The sequence below is a fragment of the Neovison vison genome, chromosome 4, assembly GCF_020171115.1.
Source record: "Neovison vison isolate M4711 chromosome 4, ASM_NN_V1, whole genome shotgun sequence".
In the NCBI taxonomy this organism is placed as follows: Eukaryota; Metazoa; Chordata; class Mammalia; order Carnivora; family Mustelidae; genus Neogale; species Neogale vison.
In genome coordinates this window covers 80,642,479-80,657,370 of record NC_058094.1, presented here as the reverse complement: position 1 = coordinate 80,657,370, position 14,892 = coordinate 80,642,479, and positions in this window count along the sequence as shown.

Below are 14,892 nucleotides of genomic sequence, written 5' to 3'. Positions count from 1 at the left end.
AGGTAAAATAGGCATTTGTGGGCTTTCACTAACCATGCTTTCACTTAAGGCTCAGGGATTGTCCAGTCCTTGTTCATTAATATGGATCCTCCTTAGCATGTCCATGGCTGCAGATTGAATTGCATGGGTCCATCCATAGGTGAATGGATAAAGAAGATATGGTGTATATGTATATACAAGGGAGTATTATTCAGCCATCAAAAGAATGAAATCTTGTCATTTGCAATGATGTGGATGGAGCTCGAGTGTATTATGTTAAACAAAATAACTCAATCAGAGAAAGACAAATACCATTTGATTTCACTCATATGTGGAATTTAAGAAACAAACAGATGAACATAGAGGAAGGGAAGGAAAAATAAAATAAGATAAAATCAGAGATGGAGACAAAGCAAAAGTGACTCCTAATCATAGGAAACAAACTAAGAGTTGCTGGAGGTGATGTGGTGGGGAAATGGGGTAACTGGGTGATGGGCATTAAGAAGGGCACATGATGGAATGAGCACTGGGTGTTATATGCAATTGATGAATCACTAAATTCTACCTCTGAAACTAATAATACACACGACATGTTAATGAAATTGAGTTGAAATTTTAAAAATTAATTAATTTTAAAAATGAATGGAATGAGTATATCAGGGTATCCCTCACTAATTGCATTTTATTGCATAATTACTTTAAATTTTTCAATATTAGTGCTTGCTTTGGCAGCACATATACTAAATTCTTCAATATTAGAAAAAAGCTGTAGTGAACACACTCTTACATACAGTCTTTTGAACTTGTCCAGTTATTTTCTTAGAATAAAACTCAAGAGTGGAACTGATGCATCAAAGTATGTTAGAGGGCTTCCATCCATATGGCAACCCAGAAAGGCTGTACAGTTTGTACCTCCATCAGGGGTATGACAGTGACCATTTTCTCACGTTTTTAATGCATTCTTTTCTAATCTTTACTAATTTAGATAAGCAGTATTTTCTTCTTCAGAAGACTGAACAGTACAATTCTGTAATTGTCCACTTTTTGTCCTTAACTCTTTTCTATGGGAAATTTAATTTTGTTAGCTTGATTTAGAAGCAGCCTTTAAATAACAAAAATATTAACTTTATTTCTATAACTTTATTTATATATTTCTATATATACAGAAATAAAGTTAATATTACATATATACCTCATATATTATATATATTTTATATATATATATCAGAATTCTTAGCTTGATATCTATCTTTTAAATTTGTTCCATTTTCGGAATGCTGGTAGAATCTTTATAGAACAAATTTACAAGATCTTCATGGTTCCTAACTTTGGTAACCTGCAGAAGAAAGCCTATCGGGGACTTTTGAATTTAGAGATGGCAATTTCGTTAATAATAACACAAAAAGAATTTTCTCAAAGAAATGTATGAACATGGTTACTTGTGACAAACACATGAGTCACTTCGTTTTTCAAAGACAACCATTTTTGATGCTTTTAACTTTTTTCCCTCCCACATGGCATCTCCATATTTGTCAGTGTTTCTAAATCTGCTTATTTCCAGTGCTGGTGTCATGGTTTGTAGATCCATGGCTTTATTCTATCTCAGCTCGCTTTTTGGTCTATGGCACATACATTCTGAAGTAGATGCCTAAGAAATAAGAAAAAGAGTAAAAGGTCTGAATCCTTGCATTTCTGAAAATATCTTATTCTATATTCAAATTTTATAAACAATTTATCTAGAACTAGCCAGAAAAGAATTCTGGATCAAAGATAATCTCCCTTTGGAAATTTGCTCCACTGTATGCTAGCATCCAACAGTGCTGCTCAGAAAACTGATCTCTTTTACCTCCTTTTCTTCAAGAGTGCTATTGTTCACCATGCAGGCTTGTTAGGGTGTGTGTATGTCCATGAGTGTGTATGTCGTATTTTGGTCTCTGGAATTTGCGGTAGCTTTTTTTTTTAACCCTAGGTGCTATGAGATTATCGTGAGATTATGTATGTATCAGTTATTTACTAATTCATTGTGTTGAGTATTTACACTCTCATTTCTTCTCCTACCTCTCTTATAAAACATAAAATCTCCTGGATTATGTCTCTAGCCCTTTTTTCTCTGAGATACTCTTTTTGTATTTTTGTCCTACTTTTAAGAAAATTATTTGTATTTGCATTCCAAAGTATCTATAGACCAGCAACAGAGGAGTTTCCCCTAATTTAAAGATGGAATAACACCACTCACTTCATGAAGTTGCTGTAAGAGCTGAATGGGTGAATATATGAAAAGGACTCTAACAGTAACCATCAGTCAGAGCTATGTAAATGCTAGAAAAGATTTCATGCAGGAGATTTGCCTCACACATCTGGTTTTTCTAGGGTACTTATTCTTCCTCAAGTGGAAGGCCCTAATTTGTGAGGTCCATGCACACAAGTGGGGCTTGTTGTTGAGCAGGATCTGCTTTGGTATATGTGAGAAAATGGCTATCATTTTGTTGGAGAGTTTCTAATGCAAGGGTTTGACATTTTCCCTGAAGCCTTTCAATTTCCTAAATAAAAGCCTCCAGCTATTTTGCCTGAGAGATAAATGCTTGGTCACCCATACTCTGCACATGAAAGTGGAGAAAAGACAATATAATCAGATCAGATTTCCAGTGAATGCCCCTGCCTGCAGCCTCCGCCACATCACCATATCCATTCCCTCTCTCCATGCCTAACCAGTGCTCCAGACTGGTTCCATGCAGCCCGCTTCAGCAGTTACCTCTCACCAACTTTGCTTCCTCTTCCAGAAGCCTGGTGGGCTCTCTCACTGATCCTGAAAACTCTCCTCAGAGATCTCACGTCCTCCCTCCAGGTACTTCCTCTGCAATGGGGGAGAGGAGACATATAATGCCTTCAATATGGCCTTTTAGCTGAAAGTTGAAAGGTAATTCCTTTACAAAAACTATTTGGGGGAGCACCTGGGTGGCTCAGTGGGTTAAGCCTCTGCCTTGGGCTCGGGTCATGATCTCAGGGTTCTGGGATCGAGCCCCGCATCGGGCTCTCTGCTCAGCAGGGAGCCTGCTTCCTCCTCTCTCTCTGCCTGCCTTTCTGCCTACTTGTGATCTCTCTCTGTCAAATAAATAAATAAAATCTTTAAAAAACAAAAACAAAAACTATTTTGGAAAAGATTTCTGCATAGTAAAAGAAGGAAACAACTGTGTAAATGTCATTCTCAAGTTTCTTCTAATGATTTACTTTTATATTTTGTTAGTCTACACTTTTCACATATTTTGACACATAATTGTGCAAAATAGCAAGAAAATGGACAATCGCTGTGCCAAGCTCCATGTTTGGTGAAGAACAGGGGACTGTTAAATGAAAAGGAATGGCAAGTTTTCAACACAATAAGCAGAAACACAGTCCTAGGACGATGTGGGATTGGAATCAGGTCATGCCCAAATCTTAGCTCTAACAGCTGCATCTTGGCTATGTGACTTTGGACAATCTTTCCAGCCTGTCTTCATCTACAGAAAGAGTGTAATAAACTTCTTGGGTAAGTTTGGAAAAGTCAATGAGAAAAATGTATATTTACTGCTCTGGCCACACTGACTACCAATAAATATTGGCCCCAAATCTCACTGGATGACTTTATAGATATAGATATATTGGTATATGATATAATGATATATCATGTATCACACATATGATATGTTGGGATACATAATAAAGACAAAAATCTCTAAATTAAAATTCAAATATGCTTTGGATTCATTCATTCCATATATTCCACATATTTCTCTATTAAGGAAAAAAACAGTTATAATAGCAGGGGCGCCTGGGTGGCTGAGCCAGTTAGGCATCTGCCTTCAATTCAGGTCATGATTCAGGGTTTCCTGGGATTGAGCCCTGTATCAGCTTTCCTGCTCGGCAGGGTATCTGCCTCTTCCTCTTCTTTTGCTCCTCTGTCTCTCCCTGCTTGTGCGCCCGCTCTCTCTCTCTCTCTCTGGATCATGTTCTCTCTAAATAAATAAATAAATGGAATTTTTTTTTTAAAGTGTGCTTTAAAAAAAAATGAAGCTCTCTTTAAACCCCAAGAAAACGTTATTGAAATCTGGAAAGAACTGCTGTTGTACCTTACAATCTATTGTGAAATAGTAATAAATAGGACGGAATTGAAAAACAAACAAACAAAAACCTGTAGTAGCAGTGATACTAGCCTCATTTCATAGTCTATTGTGGTCTTATGAGTCTAGATCAAAAAGTAAGTTAAAAAAATCACTGGATGTTTAAACACAAATGAAATTGTGCCTTCTTCAGTCCTGAGAGGAAAATATATAGCGGTACAAGCTTTTCTCAAGAAACAAGAAAGGTCTCAGGTACACAACCTAACCCTACACCTAAAGGAGCTGGAGAAAGAACAAGAAAGAAACCCTAAGCCCAGCAGGAGAAGAGAAATCATAAAGATCAGAGCAGAAATCAATGAAATAGAAACCAAAAAAAAAAAAAAAAATAGAACAAATCAACGAAACTAGGAGCTGGTTCTTTGAAAGAATTAATAAAATTGATAAACCCTTGGCCAGACTTATCAAAAAGAAAAGTGAAAGGACCCAAATAAATAAAATCATGAATGAAAGAGGAGAGATCACAACTAACACCAAAGAAACACAAATTATTATAAGAACATACTATGAGCAACTCTACGCCAACAAATTTGACAATCTGGAAGAAATGGATGCATTCCTAGAAACATATAAACTACCAAAATTGAACCAGGAAGAAATAGAAAGCCTGAACAGACAACTAACCAGTAAGGAGATTGAAACAGTCATTAAAAATCTCCAAACAAACAAAAGCCCAGGGCCAGATGGCTTCCCGGGGGAATTCTACCAAACATTTAAAGAAGAAATAATTCCTATTCTCCTGAAACTGTTCCAAAAAATAGAAATGGAAGGAAAACTCCCAAACTCATTTTATGAGGCCAGCATCACCTTGATCCCAAAACCAGACAAGGATCCCATCAAAAAAGAGAGCTATAGACCAATATCCTTGATGAACACAGATGCAAAAATTCTCACCAAAATATTAGCCAATAGAATTCAACAGTACATTAAAAGGATTATTCACCACGACCAAGTGGGATTTATCCCAGGGCTGCAAGGTTGGTTCAACATCCGCAAATCAGTCAATGTGATACAACACATCAATAAAAGAAAGAACAAGAACCATATGATACTCTCAATAGATGCTGAAAAAGCATTTGACAAAGTACAGCATCCCTTCCTGATCAAAACCCTTCAAAGTGTAGGGATAGAGGGCACATACCTCAATATCATCAAAGCCATCTATGAAAAACCCACTGCAAATATCATTCTCAATGGAGAAAAACTGAAAGCTTTTCCGCTAAGGTCAGGAACACGACAGGGATGTCCATTATCACCACTGCTATTCAACATAGTACTAGAAGTCCTAGCCTCAGCAATCAGACAACAAAAGGAAATTAAAGGCATCCAAATCGGCAAAGAAGAAGTCAAATTATCACTCTTCGCAGATGATATGATACTCTATGTGGAAAACCCGAAAGACTCCACTCCAAAACTGCTAGAACTTGTACAGAAATTCAGTAAAGTGTCAGGATATAAGATCAATGCACAGAAATCAGTTGCATTTCTCTACACCAACAACAAGACAGAAGAAAGAGAAATTAAAGAGTCAATCCCATTTACAATTGCACCCCAAACCATAAGAAACCTAGGAATAAACCTAACCAAAGAGGCACAGAATCTATACTCAGAAAACTATAAAGTACTCATGAAAGAAATTGAGGAAGACACAATGAAATGGAAAAATGTTCCATGCTCCTGGATTGGAAGAATAAATATTGTGAAAATGTCTATGCTACCTAGAGCAATCTACACATTTAATGCAATTCCTATCAAAGTACCATCCATCTTTTTCAAAGAAATGGAACAAATAATCCTAAAATTTATATGGAACCAGAAAAGACCTCGAATAGCCAAAGGGATATTGAAAAAGAAAGCCAAAGTTGGTGGCATCACAATTCCGGACTTCAAGCTTTATTACAAAGCTGTCATCATCAAGACAGCATGGTACTGGCACAAAGACAGACACATAGACCAATGGAACAGAATAGAGAGCCCAGAAATAGACCCTCAACTCTATGGTCAACTAATCTTTGACAAAGCAGGAAAGAATGTCCAATGGAAAAAAGACAGCCTCTTCAATAAATGGTGTTGGGAAAATTGGACAGCCACGTGCAGAAAAATGAAATTGGACCATTTCCTTACACCACACACAAAAATAGATTCAAAATGGATTAAGGACCTCAATGTGAGAAAGGAATCCATCAAAATCCTTGAGGAGAACACAGGCAGCAACCTCTTCGACCTCAGCCGCAGCAACATCTTCCTAGGAACATCGCCAAAGGTAAGGGAAGCAAAGGCAAAAATGAACTTTTGGGATTTCATCAAAATCAAAAGCTTTTGCACAGCAAAGGAAACAGTTAACAAAACCAAAAGACAACTGACAGAATGGGAGAAGATATTTGCAAACGACATATCAGATAAAGGACTAGTGTCCAAAATCTATAAAGAACTTAACAAACTCAACACCCAAAGAACAAATAATCCAATCAAGAAATGGGCAGAGGACATGAACAGACGTTTCTGCAAAGAAGACATCCAGATGGCCAACAGACACATGAAAAAGTGCTCCATATCACTCGGCATCAGGGAAATACAAATCAAAACCAGAATGAGATATCACCTCACACCAGTCAGAATGGCTAAAATCAACAAGTCAGGAAATGACAGATGCTGGTGAGGATGTGGAGAAAGGGGAACCCTCCTACACTGTTGGTGGGAATGCAAGCTTGTGCAACCACTCTGGAAAACAGCATGGAGGTTCCTCAAAATGTTGAAAATAGAACTACCCTATGACCCAGCAATTGCACTACTGGTTATTTACCCTAAAGATACAAACGTAGTGATCCAAAGGGGCACATGCACCCTAATGTTTATAGCTGCAATGTCTACAATAGCCAAACTATGGAAAGAACCTAGATGTCCATCAACAGATGAATGGATCAAGAAGATGTGGTATATATACACAATGGAATACTATGCAGCCATCAAAAGAAACGAAATCTTGCCATTTGCGACAACATGGATGGAACTAGAGCGTATCATGCTTAGCGAAATAAGTCAAGCGGAGAAAGACAACTATCATATGATCTCCCTGATATGAGGAAGTGGTGATGCAACATGGGGGCTTAAGTGGGTAGGAGAAGAATCCATGAAACAAGATGGGATAGGGAGGGAGACAAACCATAAGTGACTCTTAATCTCACGAAACAAACTGTGGGTTGCTGGGGGGAGGGGGGTTGGGAGAAGGGGGTAGGGTTATGGACATTGGGGAGGGTATGTGCTTTTGGGTAAATTGGAAGGGGAGGTGAACCATGAGAGACTATGGACTCTGAAAAACAATCTGAGGGGTTTGAAGTGGCGGGGGGGTGGGAGGTTGGGGTACCAGGTGGTGGGTATTATAGAGGGCACAGCTTGCATGGAGCACTGGGTGTGGTGAAAAAAATAATGAATACTGTTTTTCTGAAAATAAATAAATTGGAAAAAAAAGATTTTCTTTATTTATTTGTCAGAGAGAGAGGGAGAGAGAGCGAGCACAGGCAGACAGAGAGGCAGGCAGAGGCAGAGGGAGAAGCAGGCTCCCTGCCGAGCAAGGAGTCCGATGTGGGACTCGATCCCAGGACGCTGGGATCATGACCCGAGCTGAAGGCAGCTGCTTAACCAATTGAGACACCCAGGCGTCCCAGATCAATTAGATTTTTAAGCCAAAGACTATAATAAGAAATGAGGAAGGACACTATATCATACTCAAAGGGTCTGTCCAAAAGAAGATCTAACAATTTTAAATGTCTATGCCCCCAACGTGGGAGCAGCCAACTATATAAACCAATTAATAACAAAATCAAAGAAACACATCAACAATAATACAATAATAGTAGGGGACTTTAACACTCCCCTCACTGAAATGGACAGATCATCCAAGCAAAAGATAAACAAGGAAATAAAGGCCTTAAATGACACACTGGGCCAGATGGACATCACAGATATATTCAGAACATTTCATCCCAAAGCAAGAGAATACACATTCTTCTCTAGTGCACATGGAACATTCTCCAGAATAGATCACATCCTCAGTCCTAAATCAGGACTCAACCAGTATCAAGAGATTGGGATCATTCCCTGCATATATTCAGACCACCATGCTCTGAAGCTAGAACTCAACCACAAGAGGAAGTTTGGAAAGAACCCAAATACATGGAGACTAAACAGCATCCTTCTAAAGAATGAATGGGTCAACCAGGAAATTAAAGAAGAATTGAAAAAAATTATGGAAACAAATGATAATGAAAACACAACGGTTCAAAATCTGTGGGACACAGCAAAGGCAGTCCTGAGAAAAAAATATATAACGGTACAAGCCTTTCTCAAGAAACAAGAAAGGTCTCAGGTACACAACCTAACCCTACACCTAAAGGAGCTGGAGAAAGAACAAGAAAGAAACCCTAAACACAGCAGGAGAAGAGAAATCATAAAGATCAGAGCAGAAATCAATGAAATAGAAACCAAAAAAAAAAAAAAATAGAACAAATCAACGAAACTAGGAGCTGGTTCTTTGAAAGAATTAATAAGATTGATAAACCCCTTGACAGACTTATCAAAAAGAAAAGAGAAAGGATCCAAATAAATAAAATCATGAATGAAAGAGGAGAGATCATAACTAACACCAAAGAAATACAAACTATTATAAGAACATACTATGAGAAACTCTACGCCAACAAATTTGACAATCTGGAAGAAATGGATTCATTCCTAGAGACATATAAACTACCACAACTGAACCACGAAGAAATAGAAATCCTGAACAGACCCATAACCAGTAAGGAGATTGAAACAGTCATTAAAAATCTCCAAACAAACAAAAGCCCAGGGCCAGATGGCTTCCCGGGGGAATTCTACCAAACATTTAAAGAAGAAATAATTCCTATTCTCCTGAAACTGTTCCAAAAAACAGAAATGGAAGGAAAACTTCTAAACTCATTTTATGAGGCCAGCATCACCTTGATCCCAAAACCAGACAAGGATCCCATCAAAAAAGAGAGCTATAGACCAATATCCTTGATGAACACACATGCGAAAATTCTCACCAAAATACCAGCCAATAGGATCCAACAGTACATTAAAAGGATTATTCACCACGACCAAGTGGAATTTATTCCAGGGCTGCAAGGTCGGTTCAACATCCGCAAATCAGTCAATGTGATACAACACATCAATAAAAGAAAGAACAAGAATCATATGATACTCTCAATAGATGCTGAAAAAGCATTTGACAAAGTAAAGCATCCCTTCCTGATCAAAACTCTTCAAAGTGTAGGGATAGAGGGCACATACCTCCATACCTCAATATCATCAAAGCCATCTATGAAAAACCCACTGCAAATATCATTCTCAATGGAGAAAAACTGAAAGTTTTTCCACTAAGGTCAGAAACATGGAAGGGATGTCCATTATCACCATTGCTATTCAACATAGTGCTAGAAGTCCTAGTCTCAGCAATCAGACAACAAAAGGAAATTAAAGGCATCCAAATCGGCAAAGAAGAAGTCAAACTATCACTCTTTGCAGGTGATATGGTACTATATGTGGAAAACCCGAAAGACTCCACTCCAAAACTGCTAGAACTTGTACAGGAATTCAGTAAAGTGTCAGGATATAAAATCAATGCACAGAAATCAGTTGCATTTCTCTACACCAACAATAAGACAGAAGAAAGAGAAATTAAGGAGTCAATCTCATTTACAATTGCACCCAAAAACATAAGATACCTAGGAATAAACCTAACTAAAGAGGCACAGAATCTATACTCAGAAAACTATAAAGTACTCATGAAAGAAATTGAGGAAGACACAATGAAATGGAAAAATGTTCCATGCTTCTAGATTGGAAGAATAAGTATTGTGAAAATGTCTATGCTACCTAAAGCAATTTACACATTTAATGCAATTCCTATCAAAGTACCATCCATCTTTTTCAAAGAAATGGAATGAATAATCCTAAAATTTATATGGAACCAGAAAAGACCTCGAATAGCCAAAGGAATATTGAAAAAGAAAACCAAAGTTGTTGGCATCACAATTCCAGACGTCAAGCTCTATTACAAAGCTGTCATCATCAAGACAGTATGGTACGGGCACAAAAACAGACACATAGATCAATGGAACAGAATAGAAAGCCCAGAAATAGACCTTCAACTCTATGGTTAACTAATTTTCGACAAAGCAGGAAAGAATGTCCAATGGAAAAAAGACAGCCTCTTCAATAAATGGTGTTGGGAAAATTGGACAGCCACGTGCAGAAAAATGAAATTGGACCATTCCCTTACACCACATATGAAAATAGACTCAAAATGGATGAAGGACCTCAATGTGAGAAAAGAATCCATCAAAATCCTTGAGGAGAACACAGGCTGCAACTACTTCGACCTCAGCCGCAGCAACATCTTCCTAGGAACATCGCCAAAGGCAAGGGAAGCAAGGGCAAAAATGAACTGTTGGAATTTCATCAAGATCAAAAGCTTTTGCACAGCAAAGGATACAGTGAACAAAACCAAAAGTCAACTGACAGAATGGGAGAAGATATTTGCAAATGACATATCAGATAAAGGACTAGTGTCCAAAATCTATAAAGAACTTAGCAAACTCAACACCCAAAAAACAAATAATCCAATCAAGAAATGGGCAGAGGACATGAACAGACATCTCTGCAAAGAAGACATTCAGATGGCCAACAGACACATGAAAAAGTGCTCCATATCACTCGGCATCAGGGAAATACAAATCAAAACCACAATGAGATATCACCTCACACCAGTCAGAATGGCTAAAATTAACAAGTCAGGAATTGACAGATGCTGGCGAGGATGTGGAGAAAGGGGAACCCTCCTACACTGTTGGTGGGAATGCAAGCTTGTGCAACCACTCTGGAAAACAGCATGGAGGTTCCTCAAAATGTTGAAAATAGAACTACCCTATGACCCAGCAATTGCACTACTGGTTATTTACCCTAAAGATACAAACGTAGTGATCCAAAGGGGCACATGCACCCTAATGTTTATAGCTGCAATGTCTACAATAGCCAAACTATGGAAAGAACCTAGATGTCCACCAACAGATGAATGGATAAAGAAGAAGTGGTATATATATACAATGGAATACTATGCAGCCATCAAAAGAAATGAAATCTTGCCATTTGCGATGACGTAGATGTAACTAAAGAGTATCATGCTTAGTGAAATAAGTCAAGCAGAGAAAGACAACTATCATATGATCTCCCTGATATGAGGAAGTGGTGATACAACATGGGGGCTTAAGGGGGCAGGAGAAGAATAAATGAAACAAGATGGGATTGGGAGGGAGACAAATCATAAGTGACTCTTAATCTCACAAAACAAACTGCTGGGGAGAGGGGGGTTGGGAGAAGGGTGGTGGTGTTATGGACATTAGGGAGGATATGTGCTTTGGTGAGTGCTGTGAAGTGTGCAAACCTGGCGATTCACAGACCTTTACCCCAGGGGGTAAGAATATATATTTATAAAAAATTAAAAATTAAAAAAAAACAGAGAACAATAGAAAAAAACATTTACTGGAAGATGGCTACTTAGATCAGACCATTCTCAATGGTGAGCCAAAAAAATCTATCTTTCTGTTTTCTATGGAGTCCCCTGGACTAAAAGAAACATTGTTTTCACTGTAAGAGGCAGGACTGAATCATTCAAGTGGTAATTGAAAGAGCCTGGCTGAGAGGTTAAGAACCTGCAAAATACAAATAATACAAAAAATCATAAAGCCCTGATGGTTTTGGGTGATACCAACCAAATCTTCAAGAACCAGGTAATTCCATTGCTATTTAAATTGCAGAATATGAAAACAAGGAAAAGCTTTCAAGTTTTTTTTCCCATTTTTTATTGTGTTATGTTAGTCACCATACAATGCATCAGTAGTTTTTGATGTAGTGTTCCAAAATTCATTGTTTACATATAATACCCAGTGCTCCATGCAATACATGCCTCCCTTAATACCCACAACCAAGCTCACCTATCCTCCCCCCACAAAACCCTCAATTTGTTTCTCAGAGTCCATAGTCTCTCCAGTTCATCTCCCCTTCCGATTCCCCCTCTTCACTTTTCCCGTCCTTCTCTTAATGGACTCCATGTTATTCCTTATGCTCCAACAAGTGAGTGAAACGATATGATAATTGACTCTCTCCAGTTGGCTTATTTCACTCAGCATAATCTCCTCCAGTCCCATCCCTGTCGATGCAAAAGTTGGGTATTCATCCTTTCTGATGGAGGCATAGTACTTCATTGTATATATGAACCATATCTTCTTTATCCATTCGTCTGTTGAAGGGCATCTTGGCTCTTTCCACAGTTTGGCTATTGTGGACTTTGCTGCTATGAATATTAGGGTACAGATGCCCCTTCTTTTCACTGAATCTGTATCTTTGGGGTAAATACCCAGTAGGCAATTGCTAGGTCATAGGGCAGCACTATCTTTAATTTTTTGAGGAACCTCCACACTATTTTCCAAAATGCTTGCACCAACTTGCATTCCCACCAACAGTGGAAGAGGGTTCCGCTTTCTCCACATCCTCTCCAACACTTGTAGTTTACTGTCTTGTTGATTTTGACCATCCTAAATGGTATACAGGGGTATCTCATTGTGGTTTTGATTTGAATCTCCCTGATGGCTAATCATGATGAACATTTTTTCATGTGTCTGTTAGCCTTTTGTATGTCTTCTTTGACGAAGTGTCTGTTCATGTCTTCTGCCCATTTTTTGAAGTTGATTTTCTGTTTTTTTAGGTGTTGAGTTTGAAATTTATAGATCTTAGATATCAGCCTTTTGTCTGTACTGTCATTTGCAAATATCTTCTCCCATTCCATGGGTTGCCTCTTCATTTTGTTGACTGTTTCCTTTGCTGTGCAGAAGCTTTTTATCTTTATGGAGTCACAGACACATAGACCAATGGAACAGAGTAGAGAGCCCAGATATGGACCCTCAACTCTATGGTCAAATAATCTTCAACAAAGCAGGAAAAGATATCCAGTGGAAAAAAAGACAGTCTCTTCAATAAATGGTGCTGGGAAAATTGGACAGCTATGTACACAAGAATGAAACTTGACCATTCCCTTAAACCATACACAAAGATAAACTCAAAATGGATGAAAGGCCTCAATGTGAGACAGGAATCCATCAAGTTATTTTTCTAAAAGTAAATATAACCTCAGGGCGCCTGGGTGGCTCAGTGGGTTAAGCCACTGCCTTTGGCTCAGGTCATGATCTCAGGGTCCTGGGATCGGGTCCCGCATCGGGCTCTCTGCTCAGCGGGGAGCCTGCTTCCTCATCTCTCTCTCTCTCTCTGCCCGCCTCGCTGCCTACTTGTGATCTCTCTCTGTCAAATAAATAAATAAAATCTTTAAAATAAATAAATAAATATAACCTCAACACCTAACTTGTCAACTAGCATGAAAAAAGCAAAATACAAACCAATTTCACTGAAGAATATAAAGTAAGAATTCCAAATGAAATAATAGCAAATAGCATGCCATAGCATATTACAAAAATAAAATCCTAAATTGTATGCATTTCCTATTCCTGCTCTAACAAACTGCTACAATTCAGTAGCTTAGAACAACAAAAATTTATTATTTTACACTTCTGGATGTCATAAGTGTGAAATGGGTATCCCTAGGCTAGAATCATGTCAGCAGACTGTGTTCCTTCTTGAGGTGCAAGGAAACAATTCATGTCTTTGCCTTTCCAGTTTCCAGAGGCTTCCCATGTTCCTTAGCTCAGGGTCTTTCATCCATCTTCACAACCATAGCTGAAAATTTTCTCTCATCGGATCTCAGTTTTCACACTTACATCCTTTGTCTCTGCTTCTCATCTTCCAGTCTCTCTCTTATAAAGGTCCTGGCATTACACTGGGCTCACATGGATAATCCAGGATAATCTCCCCATTGTAAGACCTTTAACCAATCATATCTGAAAAGGTTCTGTCACTGTGGAAGTTAACCTACTCACAGGTTCAGGAATAGGAGTGTGAACATCTTTGAAGGTCACAATTCATTCCACATCATCACCTAAGTGGGATTTACAAGACTGCAAGGATAACTCAGTATTAGAAAAACTCTTATTACTATTTACTATACTAATAGATATAGAAAAAAAGACAATAGATATAGAAAAAAAGATCATATCATGTGGTAACCTTCATAGATCCAGAAAAGATCTTGAGCAGAATTGAACATCTGTTCATTTTACAAACAATAAAATATGAATGGATACCTGCTTCACATGACAAAAATATACACCAGGAACCCAGTTCCTTATTCAGTGGAGATACACTTTCCCCACATTGCTCAGGAATATGGCAAGGATACCCACTGTATCTTCTGTTAGTTATCATTATTTAGAGGCATTAACTAATACAATCAGAAAAGAAAAATCAAAGGCATAAAAATTGGGGGGGAAAAGGCAAAGCTATTTCTATTTTCAGATGATAGGAGATTGTTTCTGAAAATTTCAAGAGCATCAATGTTAGAAATAACATAAATATTAAAAGAATTTAGTTAGGTAAGACTTTCCATTAACATAAAATATAAACAAACAAATTATTTAAAAATAGTGACTTCCATAGATACAAGTCAAAACCTCCTGAAGTATATAATGGTTAAGAAAATTCCCACCCACAATGAGATATCACCTCACACCAGTCGGAATGGCTAAAATCAACAAGTCAGGAAATGACAGATGCTGGCGAGGATGTGGAGAAAGGG